This window comes from Limulus polyphemus, unplaced genomic scaffold, assembly GCF_000517525.1.
Source record: "Limulus polyphemus unplaced genomic scaffold, Limulus_polyphemus-2.1.2 Scaffold1951, whole genome shotgun sequence".
Taxonomy (NCBI): Eukaryota; Metazoa; Arthropoda; class Merostomata; order Xiphosura; family Limulidae; genus Limulus; species Limulus polyphemus.
In genome coordinates, this window is record NW_013667561.1 from 191744 (window position 1) to 200269 (window position 8526).

Consider the following 8526-nt stretch of genomic DNA (forward strand, 5'->3'; position numbering starts at 1 on the left):
ATAAACTGGTTTAATCAAGAAAGGACTTGTATCGCTGAAGTTCCGGGAAAGAATTTCTACTGGAAATCAACAAACAAGCAGATACATAACAATACTTTGTAAGACCAGTCAGTAAGTGTGCCTTTCAATAACTCACACACCTAAAAAATGACCCCCCCCCCCAGTGGCACAGTGGTATGTCTGCGGACTTACAATGCTAGAATCCGGGTTTCGATACCCGTGGTGGGAGGAGCACAAATAGCCCATTGTGTAGCTTTGTGCTTAATTCAAACACAAACACTTAAAAAATGGACGAAGTTAAGGCTGGTCGTTATTGTTGTTGTAAGCTATATTTTTATAGTTTAATTTAAATGTTAGCTAGAGAAAGCTGTGTGTCTTATTGGTGACATTAAGATCAGAAGAGTTGTGTTTATTTGTTTGTAGTTAAGCGCAACGCTGCACAATGGGCTATCTGTGTAGGGTGATTTTAAAATAGAAAATGAACAAGTCAAGGCGTTAGCTATTGCGGTTACTTTCTAAAGTAAGTTGATTTATTTTACGTTAACTGAAATAAGTTTTGTTACGACAGCGGAAGTCGCGCGATGCTGGGAGCATGCGCTGGAGTTCTAGAAAGATCGAGGAACCTGTCGAACGTCCTAGCGTTTGCTAGACATGCCCTCTTATAGTATATAAGCCGGCAAATAAAGTGACGAGATAGATAATTGCAGACAGACAGAGACGGACAATTGCGTCAAGCGTGGTAGTAAAGTGCGTGAATCGTTGTGAATTATAGCGTGTGTTTAAGTTAAAGTGACTGTGGAAATAAACTAGTTTTATTTAAGAAAGGACTTGTGTCACTGAAGTTTCATCGGAAATAAATTATACGGAAAATTAACAAACGAACAGAGACGTAAAAATTTGTTAGCCAGCAAGTTACGAAAGTGTACAAGTGTTCAAGGTTTTTAGAAACGTGGACTGGACGTTGAATTATTTTTACAAAATAATTTAAACAAACCCTACTGCAAGAAAACTACGTTACTACATTGGTATCAGAAGTGGGAGTTTTTGGTAGAAATTAAATACGACTTTGAATATATTTGAAACAGAATTTCAACTCTTGAAGATGATGACCAGGAGGTCAAGTAGTGAGATTCAAGCGCTATTTGAGATGATGAAGTTATTAAGATCAGGAGGAATGGGACAGAAAATTGTAAAAAGACCATGAAGAAACTGATAGGAAATCAAGAGAAGATCAGAAACAGAATGAAACAGGAAATTAGAAGAAGATAAAGAAGAAAAAAGACCAAGAAAAAGTGACCGACAATTAAAAAATAAAGATAGAAAAATGAAATAAGATCAAAGATAAATTTACAGAAAATTAAAAGAAGACCAACATGAAAGAAACAAAAAATATAGAGAACCAAGAAAAAAGAGACAGCAAATTAAAAGAACAAGAAGAGAGGGAAGAAATATTAGAAGAACATTACAGGAATTTTAGAGAGAACTTAAAAGAAAGAGAGTTACTAGTTAAAGTATAACTAAAATAAAAAATACATCTGATTAAAGACAAGGTCTTTAAAGCTTTGGAAGGTGTGCAGAGATTACAATAGCAAGTTTGATGAAATGCAGAAGGGCATCAAAGAAGTACAGAAAGGCTTTGATGATAAAATTGAGATGTACAAAAAGACATCAATAAAGAGGAAAAGAACATTTATTAAAATATAAAAGAACACCACTGACATGAGAATAAAATATTTGGAAAATGAATTATTAATCTGAATATTAAACCAGCCACATTTATTTCTGCATCAGCTCAAGAGTTCCAGTTTGGAATGCCATTTGCTATGAAATATGGAATAAGAGAGCTTATTTGGTCTGCATCTATTACCGCTAATTCTATGCCACCTGTTACTGAAAGATCTTCCTGGACTACTCCAGCCATGACGTTAGCAAAATCAGTTCCAGATTTTAGCTGGCCAACTCAAAATTGTCCAATCATAAAAACCAACAGACTATGATACGACAGTTCCATGGGAGTCACACCAGGCTCAGTTTAAAATCATTTCCAGAGTGAATGGGTGGAATAATGAACAACAAACTATCCACCTTGCTGTCCACTTAAAAGTATTGGCTTTGGCAACGTTAAGTAACTTTCTAACTGAAAGTCGCAACAACTACCAAGCTTTGATGGCTACCTTATCCATCAGGTTTGGAGCATCACACCAGAAAAGTATCCTGTGCGAATTTCCATAATAGGATGACAGATGAAAGAAGATACCATAACTGAAATTATGGAATAATTGTATAGGAGTAACGGATTATCTTATCTGTGAAACGATGGATTTGTTGGCACATAACCATCTTATAGACATTATAACAGACGAGGATATAAAGATTAGGCTGAAGCAAAGAAGATGTACATCCTTAAAGGAAGTTCTGCAGTTTGTGTTCGAACTAGAATCCATTAAAATCGCAAATGAACTAATAAGAGCTCCATCTACAAGTTATGAGAATACCATATCCTGCAATATTGAACATCAGTTCCTAGTAATAAAAGTATAGGAAAACTGAAATAATTAATAAGATAGCTAATTAAAGAGAACACAAGAAATACACCAAAAGATAATAGATATTTCAGTGCAACTTGAAAAGATATATTGCTAGGAACTGCAGGCAAAGGCTTGGTGGAACAATAGCTCTCAAAGGATACCAGAAAGAGGTAGCTGTTACAGTCGAGACTGTAAGGAATAGATAGCTGTTATGAAGCCAAGGATACAGAAACCAACCAGATCAAAGGAACAACCCAGAGCTAATGAGACATCAAGAAAATAAGAAGTAGTTGAAATTGTGAGGCGAAGTTTAGCTGGGAATACTCGATCTACCATGAATAAGAAAAAAGTTCATTATTTGAAAAAAAGTTCCATGGACTTATTGAAGGAAAGCTTGAGTATGCTGATTGACACTGGTTTCACAGCTACAGTTGTTCACCTAAACTTATTAACGAAAAATGGGAATGATGAGAGAAGAGAGATTGATGTAAATAGCATGCAGACATAAAATTTCAGTAAAAGGTAAGTTGAAATTTACCCTTACTATAGAAAGCTTCTCTGTGCCCCATCACATGTGTGGGTGATTAACTTAGAGGAAGAGTACATTTTGGGAACTGACTTCATAGGGAGACATGAATGCAAGGTCAGGCTAGCTTCAAATAGCTTCGTATTCTATGACTAGGAAATAACTTTGCACTACATGATAATTAGTACACCAGAGGTTGATCATCCAGAGAAAACAGGGACTGTGCTCATATCATTAGCTAATAGCAACAATTCTTTAGCTAAAAACTGGAGCACAGTTGAACCAATTACTCCAGAATGTCATGAGGGATAAGTAATTGGATGAGTTCTCTTGACTGTGAAAGATAAAGATGTTATACATGAATTCACCTAGGAAACACAAAAATTAGCTCATGATAAAGAGAAATATGGTTATTCTGGGAGTTCTGGTAAAATTGGATTCCATCGAGATGCCAAGGTATGGCTGAATAATTCTCGTCATGAGAGAGAACTTCAAATGTTAAGTAGGTGTTCAGAGGTGAGACAATCTATGCCGAAGGTCATCAACCATGATCATCATTGAAAGTGAGAAATGGACAACTGCATAACTCCAGAGACGAGCTTGTCAGAAGAACCTCAACTTGTGAGAAGCCTGAAATTACTAATGAGACTACTTCCAAAGGATCATCAAGAATGGAGCTACCAGTGGGTTCACCTACCCAGGAAAAAACTCTCTTAGTGATAGAAAGGAACAATACACTATCTTATCAATTTATCATAGGCCTCAAAAGAACACCAAAAAGACTTGGCAAATGTCCAAAGGGCTTCCCAATCCAGGAATGGAGCAGGGTTATAAGCTATATTTTTAATGTTTTAATTTAAATGTTAGCTAGAAGGAATTGCGAGTCTTAACGATGATACTAAGATCAGAATGGTAATAAGGTAGGCCTAGAACATCTATAAAACTCTAAGGATGTGGCATAAAGTGTTCTAATAGATTTGAATATAGCATATAAATACGAAATAGTTTTGAAGTGTATAGAGTGATTTAAAAATAGATAGTGAACCAGTTAGCTGTTTGTTACTGCAATTACTTTGCGCATGTGAGTTGGTTTGTTTTATGTTACTTAACATCGCTTATAATGTAAGCCTACAGCCATTTATGGCAGTGTACAAATGATCAAGTTTGTAGAAACATTAAAGGAAGAAATGTAGTAATTTATTGTCATTATATGGACTGGACGTTGAATTATTTATATAAGATAATTTAAAATAATTCAGCGGTGAGAGAAGTATGCTACTATTATACAGTTATTGAATAGGTTAAATTGAAGTAAAAGGTATGGCTTGTATAATACGATTGTTGTTTATAAAACGAATGGAGGCCTTGCTAACCTGAATGGACTGTTTTCCTTTCTTTTCTTTTTTTTTGTTCTTGTGTTGGTAGATTCTATGGGAGTTCAGTAAGTCATATTTATATTATAAATTGCTTTAAGTATAAAGATAGACTGCATGAATGGTAAAATGATTTCTAGTTGTGTACATTTATACTTCCAAAATACATTTATAGCTCTTGTCGTGGGTTTGTTTTTAAGCACAAGCTACAAAATGGGCTATCTGTGCTCCGCCCACCACGGATGTCAGAACCAGATTGTTAGCGTCATATGCCTGCAGACTTTCTGCTGAGAGTTTCTTAGTGGGACACAGTACATTTACAACTCATAACACTAAAATTCGAGGTTCCACTCCCCGCACTGGATACACCAGATAGCCCAACGTGACTTTACTCTAAAACAAACAAACTTACTTCTGAGCCAATTGGGGCTTTTATAGGTCTAATCGTTCTTTTGTACATTTACAAACTTGAATTATATGTACCCAAACACACAGACACAGACAGACAGACACACACATATATATATATATATATATATATATATATATATATATATACTGTTGTAACTTATTTTATCATTGGGTGATTTCTTTTGAATTATAGTTATATTTAATGTGTGGGTGTCAAACACTCGAGCATGTTCTGATGAATTAATGTTTGGATGAGCTCTCGTTGATCTGAGGAATGAAAATGCTATCACAGCAAACCATAAAATTCTAGTAGAACATCAGAAACAGTCACCGTTGAGGCAAGATGTATGCAGTCTGATGTCAAATCCTCACATAAGGACACCTTACCACCTCACTTAAAAGAACTGTGTGACTAGAGCTGTAGAGGTCTTACAGCTGATCAATACCATAGATTACATGCCTTTCTCACAAAATATCAAGATGCCCTCTTCAATGGGACTCATGACTTAGGCTGAACAAATAATATATATCATAAAATTGATACTGGAGATGCAAACCCAATATTTCAGTTAATTATATGACTCCTATTTCCAAAGCAGACTGAGTTTTTCAAAGGGATAGAAGCCATGAAGGAACGAGGAGTAATTGAAACGAGTACTAGTTCTTGGGCATCATTTATTGTACTTGTGAAGAGGAATGACGGATCCACAAGGTTCTGCTTGCATAACCAGAAGGTGAAATAAGTCATATAGAATGATGCCTATCCACTGCAAAGGATGAACTTTAATGTGGATACTTTATATAAATCAAAATGGCTTTAAATATTCGATCTTAAAGCTAGATATTGACAAGTCAAATGTGCAAAGTGAGTACAGAGAAAACAACCTTTACTGCAGGAAATGAATTATGGAAGTTTGTTGTGTAACCATTTGGATTACGTAATGCATTTGCTACATTTCAATGACTGAAAGTGTGTGCTCTCTCTCTGAACTACCCTGGAACGTCGTATACATCTTTTTGGACAACATAATCACACATGGGAAGACCTTTTATAATGCATATGATGGGATAACGAAAGAGAACCTTAACCTGAATAATAAGAACTGTGTATTGTTCTGTCAAAGATGAGTTTCCTGGAATATATAGTCAGCATAGAAAGAGTGACTACAAACCTATCTAAGATTGAATCTTTCCAGGATTTACCAACACCAAAAAACTTATGCAAGGTAAAAGGATTCTTGGGACTTTATTATTACTATTGTTATTTTCTAAACCTATTCAGAGACATAGCTCGTCCTGTATACAAATTCATTAAAAAATTAAATACATTTTGTTGTACTGCTCATTGTGAATAAATATTCAACAAATTGACAAAAGAATTAATCACTACTCTGATACAATTTTAAATACAGATGCCAGTAATTTTATAATGTTATCATAAGTACAAACTGGAAAAGAACATATGTTAGCCTACTATAGCAATGCAATGAATGTTTCAGAAAGATGTTTTGCAACTCAGAAAGAGCTATTAAGTATTACTCAAGCCCTAAATAATTTCCACCATCATCTATATGGACAACAGTTAGCATTACGGACAGCTCACACAGCATTGAAGTGACTATTGAATTTTCTCAATCCAGAAAGCAAGATGGCTCCAAAAACTCCAGGAATGCAACCTTAGCATCGTGCATCACCCTAAACAGAACCATGGAAATGCTGATGTATTATCCTGAAGACTACGTGTTAATGAAGAATATAAGCACTGTGAAAAAGAGGGAAGTATGATATAACAAAGATGACCAACCTAAATTACACATAGTCCAAGATGAGGCATCCACAAGTGATGATGAAGAACTAATGTGATCCAACACTCAACACAAAGATATCAAAATCCTGATAGTGTGCCTTGTATTTAGAGGAAGAGCTTTTTTTTAAAGTGTGCTACGGTGGATGAATTTGTATGACTTGTCTAGAAAACCTTGATAATTCGGTATAAGAATATTATCTATATATCTACAAATGCAACTGATACGGTAAGCTTTATTACAGCATTTTATAGTAAAGTTTATAATTTACAGAAATTCTATTCCGAATAAATACAAATTTGCAAGTTGTGACCTGATGTTACCTTCCATTGGAATTCCCTATATTTGTTAAAAGATATGATGGCCAAATTGTATAAATGTATTATCAAGTAAAAAATACATGACCCGAGATAATTAATTTAATGAGAAACAGTACACATTTTTGTGAGTGATATTGTCATAGAAAGTTATATGTTTACTGACACAAAGTAATAATTCACCTGAATTATTAAATGGTCTTGAGATTGTTGATGAAAGACACTTTAATTCTATTAATAGGAAGACTAGTATAAATATAACTAGAATCAAATGTTTTGATTATTATAGCTTCAAAGACCTTCATTCTATCTTTACATTCAATCAAATTACCGATGATAACGAACTCAATTAATACCAGTTCTCTCTTTTGTAATGATAATAAAGTAGTTATTTAAATGATCTTTAATGTATTTCATACCACTACCTATCAGAATTGCTAATTTTTTTTCTTTTCCACAACTTTTTAGCCTTGGCAATAAACCTGTATTTCTATGTTGTTTTATAAAATTTGGGAATTCAAAATAATTTTGATATGACATTGTTTGAATTAACCGAATATACAACATACTCTGCTAAGAACTGTTTATTTATGATCCTTTCTGAATCGGTTGAACGTATTTTTACACCTCGTTATCTGAAGGTTTTAATATATTCAAATGAAACTATTTCTTTTCATAATGTTCTAATATAAAACTTTTTACAAATGAAACCAAAATTTTCAGCTACTTTATCTACTGGAGTGATGGCATATCTACTATGTAAATAATCTAAATGCTCAATAACATTCTACCCCTGACACGTTAATAATTATTTATAGTGAATTTATTTAAGTATATTATGCATTTATTACGTCTTTAACTTTGTTTACCCAGTTTCTAAATAAGATTACTTTTAAGCTCTCTTATTCCTTCCATTTATCTAAAACTTCATTGATTGATGTATCAATTACTTATTTGGTGTGTTTCCAATTCATATTTGGACATACCCAGAACTAAGGTCCTTTGCTCATTAGTAATCACAAATCTACACTAGTCATGATAACAATGCTTCCATTTCACACGTGGTCAGTGGGAAAATAAATGTATATGGATAAATTGTATTTGTATTTTCCTTGCCATCACACATCCCATAGGTCAGCAGTAAGATTACAGATTTGCAATGTTAAAATCCGGGTTTTAGTAATCTTCCAAGATGAAACCACACTGTTAAGCTATCTTCTCCAGTGTCTGCCTTAGAGATTTCCATGACACCAGCCATTAGTGAACTCCCACCTGATCTCACAAGATATCTTTTGAATTGCCCTACAGCATAATGACGTCATGATGCAGCAAACGCCCTCCACCAATAGGAGGGCAACACAACTCCAAGTAAACTAATTCCCTCTATGCATTTGCATGCGTGAATCTTCATTGTTTTTCTCGGCACTGAACATACTAAACGTATTTTTGTTTCTTCAATTTAACTAGATTGGCGCATCTTAAGGAACATAATTTCCTTTTCTTTCTACATTATGAACTCGCATGTTAATGTGACATCTACTACTACTTGTGTGAGTGAAAAATTTC